The 7,102-nt window shown below is 39.7% G+C and overlaps 1 non-coding gene across 1 annotated transcript; it reads left to right on the top strand.

The window, feature by feature from the left end:
- The first annotated feature begins 4,804 nt into the window (after positions 1–4,804).
- Positions 4,805–4,911, top strand: LOC141645190 (small nucleolar RNA R71). The gene has a single exon (XR_012544774.1). It is a non-coding gene; the product is annotated as a small nucleolar RNA R71 (small nucleolar RNA).
- The last annotated feature ends 2,191 nt before the right edge of the window (positions 4,912–7,102 follow it).

The following is a 7,102-nucleotide window of genomic DNA, read 5'->3' as shown; positions in this document are numbered from 1 at the left end:
AAAATGCAATGCAGGATACTCGGGGACAGATTTAGCTCGATTTCCGCTGGATTCTTCACATTTCTGCAATAATGTACAAAAACACGAAAGTAGACGGAAATGGGGGAAATGGTAGCTTAAACTACACAAATGAGCTCTGAAATGCGTGGAAAATAGGATGTGAAACATCATATAAAAGACACGCATCAAACTTCCCCAAACCAAACCCTTGCTTGTCCTCAAGCAAGAACTAGACTCGATCTAATGACCTAATGGAACGAGTTCAATCTCAGAGCGAATTACAACATGTAAAGCCTAAACAAATTTAATGCAATAACTAACAATCAATTAGTAATGTGAATCATGCAAACGAGTTATAAGGTCGTTAAAAACTGCTGAACCGTCAACCATAGAGACTTATCAAATCGGACTCTCACGGGCCGCTCAAATCTCTCATAAGCACAGGTGAATATATAAGAGGATAGAAAGAATTCATTTTGTAGTGACACTCACGTAACTACAACCTATGAGAACATGCTTGCAGTATAATATGAAAACAATCTCTACAACCGTACATATGCATTCCACCAACAAAAGACCATGACACATGCCGAGGTATATATGGGATATGTGAGGTATGGGTAAGAAGAGGCAAAACATATATGGAAAAGTGGAGGTACAGGTGATCAAGCTAGTACCCAAACGGAACCATATGGCAACATCCAACTTCTTGCTCAAAATCAAATGAAACGGTGCTATAACAAGCACAAATCTCACAATCTCCAGGTATAAAAGTAATCAACTAACTCCCCTTAAGATATAAATAATACATGGGAGCAAAAATTGCCATAAGATAAAGGCTTTAATTATGCGAATTGAATCTTTCTTTTTCTTTCGAACTCCAGTCGATCGACCATAATGGGCAGTCGATCGACGGCTTTGAACAGTGCATAACTCTTTTTTCCATTTTTCGAATCATTTCTTTCTTTTTCTTTCTTTTTCTTTTCTTTTCAACTTCTTTCCTCCTTCATTTCATCTTCCCAAAAAAATCTCAAATAAGAGCAAATGCTACCAAAAACTAAGTAACAATCCCAAGAACATGTGCTACTAGCTTGACAAAGGACAGGCTAAATGTAGGATGTAGTAAATAGGACAAAAAGTATATTTTTGGCAGTGTGGAGTTCATGGGTAAAATGAATAAAGGGAAACCTCTACCATATGTGTCGACAGACCACAAACAGAATGCATACAGGTATTAAGCAGATTAAGTTCATATTTATACAAATTGATATGACATGTCTCATAAGGAGTACTACTCACATTCCTAAATAAACCGGTCATAGATGTCACCAGTTATAGGCTCTAAATCTCAGAAATATGATGTAGCTTGCCAAAAATCTAATTCAAGTCTCAAGCTCAGCAAATAATTAACGAAAACTCGTAGATATGCACTTATATGATTCTACTAATAACATGTCAATCAAGCAAGGCTTAGGCAAAAACAGGTGCAAATGCAATGTCATCATTGAAATACTACCGTTCCGACTCGACCTATATGCTAAAATAAACGTGCAATTTTTTGAAATTTTATAAATTTTTGAATTTTTTTTGATATTTTGAATATTTGTTATACATATATAAAATGAAATAAACAATGCAAAACAGAATGTAAACGTGAATGCAAGCAAATAATATGCGACGCAAAACCCTTCCCCAAACCAAATCGCACAATGTCCCCATTGTGCAAAATCATGTAATGAAGAAAAGAGAAACGGGAATTTGCGAGAAATTTAAACAAATAAAACATGAAGTAAAGACTTAGAAACTCACAAGACTTTAAGCGCAGCAAAGGAAACCTCCCCAAACCAGCGTAAGCTAGGAGGTTTGATGGCAGTGATGCTACTAATAAGTACCTGAAAAGACAAACAAAGTACCATGTATAAAATCGAGAAAGCAATGATGAAGCGGTATTATGTGCAAAATTGAGAAAAATAGAAGAAATAAATATTGACGGAAGATAAAGTGGAGTAGAAAACTCCCTTAGTTCCGCAAATCGACCAAACGTAGTAGGAGAGAGGTCGTAAACAGGTACAGCAGTGCAGGTCGGTCGATCGACCACATCACTCAGTCGATCGACTGAGGTGAAAGGAAAAGATAGCTCGGAAAGCTGCGAGACCGTCGATCGACTATATAGCCGATCGATCGATCGAAAATATCTTCTTTGTACTTGATTTCTTCGTATTTGCTCAATTACTTGAGCTAATGAGGTCTAAAAACCTGCAAAGGCACTATAATACGCGCCCAAAATTGCGCAAAACTCAAAATAAAGTCTAAAGCGTATAAAATACTAAGCAAGCAAAATAAAATGCGAAGTTTCATTCACGCAAAAGCAATAAAAAGTGTCTAACAAAAGCAAATAAAATGTTTGTAAAACATGTGACCAACTAGTAGTTGATCAAGAACGGCCACAGAATGGCCCACGTCGTCGGCTTCTGGCTACTAGAGGTAGCCTCAACGGTGCTTATCTTATCAGCTGCACCCTTCTTAGCTTCCACGTTCATATGGCTCAACGGATCAACACTTTCATCATCTTCCCAGTCAATGACCTCTTCTTGCTCATCAAAGTCCAAGTCGGACTCCCTTGCCTTGACCGGCTCGCCATCAACTTCCTCATCAGTGCCATAGTTGAGGCAGCCAAGACCGCCTCGTGAGATGATTGGCTTCTTTGCAGCTGGAGTAACTTGCAGTTCTTCCTTCCCCAAACCAGCTCCTGCAATATCAAAAATAGACAAATCTTCCTCCAATTGGCTCCCAATATGGGGCGGAGGGGTTATGACAGGAATGGGACTAGAGATAGGCATATCAGGAAGTATAAAATAAGATTTCTTTTCAGAAACCTTGTTGCAAGTCACAGGCCACATGGGGTCTTTCTTCTTAGCAGGTTGGGCAAAAACAATGGAATGCTTCCCTACTTTAAAAGTCAAGGTACCCGAACCAACATCTATGACTGCACCAGCAGTGTGCAGAAATGGCCTACCCAAAATAATGGGAATATGGGCATCCTCAGGCATGTCAAGTACCACGAAGTCGACGGGGAAGAAGAACTTCCCTATTTGGACAGGGATGTCCTCTAAGACTCCTATTGGCTGAACCGCAGATCGGTCAGCCATCTGTACTGTCATATCTGTCACTGCGAACCTACTCAATTCGAGCTTCCTAGCTAGACTCAGGGGCATTACACTTATACTAGCTCCTAAGTCACATAATGCCTTCTCAATAGAGAAGGTACCTATATTGCAAGGAACAGAAAAACTACCCGAGTCTTCTAGCTTGTGAGGTGTTGTGTGAGACAAATAAGAGCATGACTCTTTGGTTAATGCGACAGTATGCACGTTTTCAAGTGACTTTTTCTTAGACAAGAGTTGTTTCATGAATTTAGTATAGGCAGGCACTTGATTAACTAACTCAAGGAAAGTCACTTGTATATTCAAGCTACGAATAACTTTTTCAAATTTATTGAAAGATACCTGTTCCTTCGTCGGCACTAGTCTTTCCGGATATGGGGCTGTAAGAAGTAGCTTAGCCCTCTCCTCTAAATCGCGCATGCCGGTATCCGTGGACTTAAGCTGGAAGTCCACTACTTTCTCCTTGTTGAAGCTTGAACCCTCTTCAGACCGTCTCAAATGTGAACCATTGATCCACATTGGGTCCTACTTCGGAGCCGGGACTGACCCATCAGCACTCGGGTCTTTCCCCAATATTTTGCGGGACTGTCGTACCCCGAAACAAATGATCCCTCAAGTTGTCGGGCATCGGAGGACGAAAAATCTCACTATCAGCAGCGATCTCAGTCGATCGACCAGTGATGTCAGTCGATCGACTGAGTTGAACAGGACCAGAAGCTTCTGTAACTCGCACTTCAGTCGATCGACCGGGTATATCAGTCGATCGACTGATATACCTGGTAGACGCTTTTTTCTTTCCTTTGCTCGTTCCAGCTTTGTTTTAACTCGGTTTTGCCTCATCTTTTGCAGCATCATCCTCGACCATAGCAGGCCCCTCTAGGATGACCCACTCCTCAAAGTTATGGCATTAAGGGTCTCCTTTTGGTCGGTTTGAGTCGGTAAGTGTCCCGGAGCTCGAGTGGTAGTCTTGCTAGCCAATTGAGCAATTTGGCTCTCTAGCATCTTCATCCCGACCTCTCTAGCTTGGGACTCCTTCAGCAATAAGTTCTTCAACTCGGTGAACTCGGAATTTTGGGATTGTTCTTTCCGCTTTGCGCGATAGGGAGGTTTTTGATATGGTTGTTTGTGAGGGGGCACATAAGCTTTGCGCGCTCTTTGTTGTGGAGGTTGAGTCGGATTCAGGACATTCTGGCTACTCCACCTCAAGTTGGGGTGGACATTCGGCTCATAGTACGTGTTTGTCTGCCTATAATGTTGAAAGGCAGCGCAAGACTCGAAGGGGACAGAACAATTCTCTGAGACATGCCCCTCAGCTCCACATCTTCTACAGACGAAAGGACCATCTGAAACAGCGTTAACATGGTACATCCCTCCTTTAGAAGCTCCTCCCAACTCATATTTGTCAAACCTTGCAGTGAGAGCTTCTAGTGCAGCAACAGAGGAAGATTCAGCAGCTCTCCTCTGGTTTCCTCTCGAATTCCCATATTCAGCCTTATGAGTGGCCAAATCATCAATGATCTTCCACCCCTTAGTCTCTCCCATGTTCTCAGCAAATCGGCCATTGGTCGCAAAGATCCAAAATAGCCCTCTGATCGTCATAGAGCCCATTATAGAACTGGTTGCAAAGACTCCATTTTTCGAACCCATGGTGCGGTATGGTTCGTACCAGTTTCTTGAAACGGACCCATGCTTCATGAAAGTTCTCATCAGGCCCCTGTTTAAAGATCGTGATCTAAGCTCTAATGGCATTCGTCTTCGAGGCAGAGAAGTACTTTTTGTAGAATGCCAAGGCCAAAGAATTCCAGTCGGTGATCCCATGAGCGGCTCGGTCCAGATCTCTATACCACTCTCTTGCAGCATCACGAAGAGAGAAAATGAACATGGTCTCCTTGATCTGGTCTTGGGTCACACTGGTCGGCGGGGGTATAGAGCAGCAATAGTCAATAAAAATCTCAATATGCTTGGCTGCATCTTCATTTGCAGCTCCCCCGAACTGGTTTCTCTCAACCAGGTTAGTATAGGAAGGCTTCGGCTCGAATTTCCTCGCCTCCCCAGGTAGTTCGAATCCTTTGTAGAGATTCGCAGTTATCGGCTCTGAGTGACTGACAATGGTTGCTTCTTCAGCCATGACTGGAATTTCCGGAGAAGTGACTGTCTCAGCGGAAGAAATTGAATCAGAAGATGTAGGTGGATCTTCGTCGAACATAGCGTTCTCGTAGTAGCTTGACAGAGTACTCAGCTCTTCCTCTGTCGGTAATACCCTTTTGTGATCGTCTCAACTCGCGCAAGGATATCTCGATCTCAGGATTGAATGGTACTAGTTCACCACCCTGTGACCTGCGCATAAGAAGAAACTACAAAAAGAATATACGAAAAGTTTAAGGAACAGAAGTCCCTTAAACTAAAGAAAGTCTAAATAAAAACAACTAAAAATTAGAACAATTGCCTCCCCGGCAACGGCGCCAAAATTTGATACCCGTCGTTGTGAGTACCAAAAATAAGATTTATAATTTCCTATTAAAACTAACCTACGCTAGTGGTAACAGGGTCGAACCACAAGGAGGCGAATGTAATTTCTAATTGTCTAATTTAGTCTAAGGTAACGGAAGTGGGGGTTGATTTGATTTGGTCTATACTTGTTGGAGCTGGTGTCCTCCACAAATTAGTGTGATAACATTTGTAAATCTCTTACAGGTTCACAAGGGTATATTTCGTATATTTAATCAGTTGATTAACGTTTACCTAATAACGGTTGGCTTGCTAAAAAGTTTGACGTTATTATCATACAGATGGCGGTGATCAACTGGTCCCTAAAGGTCACACCTATAGGACGTGTTTGAGAAATGTGGTTATAGAAATATAATTACATTGATGCCCAAAATGACTAAAAAGTTAGTCAATGTGTTGATGAGATAATTATTTAATGAAAATTAAATAATATTAAGGTGAGACGAATTAACTGTCAATTCGTAAATTAAATATAATAAGTTATATTTAAATTAAATATATATAAGGTAAGTTTGGACGAATTAATCTGTTAATTCGTAGTTAAATATAATTAGTTGTATTTAATATCAACAAGTTGAATGTGTCATAGTGGTAATAGTGAGGGTACACAAGCCAAGAGGTCATGGGTTCGATCCTCACTAGATCACTTGGCTGAAATTAGGGAAGTTTTTCTTTTCCTAATTGACTCCAAGTTTCGGTCTGTATAAAAAGAAAGGTAGAGAATGATTTCTACCCTAATGGTTTTTCTTGACCTTGCCTCCTCTTTCTCATCACAAGAACACAAAGACAATTAAATTTTACAGAAAATTTTAGATTGATTTCTAGCATAATCAAAGGGCATATCTCAGATCGTCTTGGGTGCAACTAATAGGCGAATATCAATTTTGATATTATTCTTAGGCCATATTTGCTAGGACCAAAGGTTATTTCTGAATCCTTTACTTTTGTTTATGTATTTTATTTTATGACCATTGATCATCTTTATTAAATCGTTATAATCCTTCAAGTTTAAGGGAAGTATACAGATCTATTTCCCACAAGTGGTATCAGAACAATAGGCTACGATTTTAATTTTGATGGTTTTCATAAAATTTGTATGTGAACAATAGGATTTTCGAGACAAAAAAAAAATTAGGGTTTCGAATTTTTTTTGTGGTTCGAAAATTTTTTTTGTGCCGTTTTTTGTGCCGTTTTTTCTTTTTAATTTGATGATATTTTTCCATTTTATTTTTCATATTATAGTTTATAGTCAGTTAAAATTATCATATGAAGAATTGGTAGTTTTTGATTTAATGCAGATTAAGTTAAAATTAAATGGAATAGTCATGTTTATGATAAAAAGATTGTTTTTGCTATATAGTTTTTGGCATATGAATTAATCATGTTTATTGTTTCATATGCTAATCATGTTCTAATAGCAAAGGTAAACA

The sequence above is a fragment of the Silene latifolia genome, chromosome 2 (assembly GCF_048544455.1).
Source record: "Silene latifolia isolate original U9 population chromosome 2, ASM4854445v1, whole genome shotgun sequence".
Taxonomy (NCBI): domain Eukaryota; kingdom Viridiplantae; phylum Streptophyta; class Magnoliopsida; order Caryophyllales; family Caryophyllaceae; genus Silene; species Silene latifolia.
Note: the sequence above shows the minus strand (reverse complement) of the source record. Positions and strands in the feature narration are given on the sequence as shown.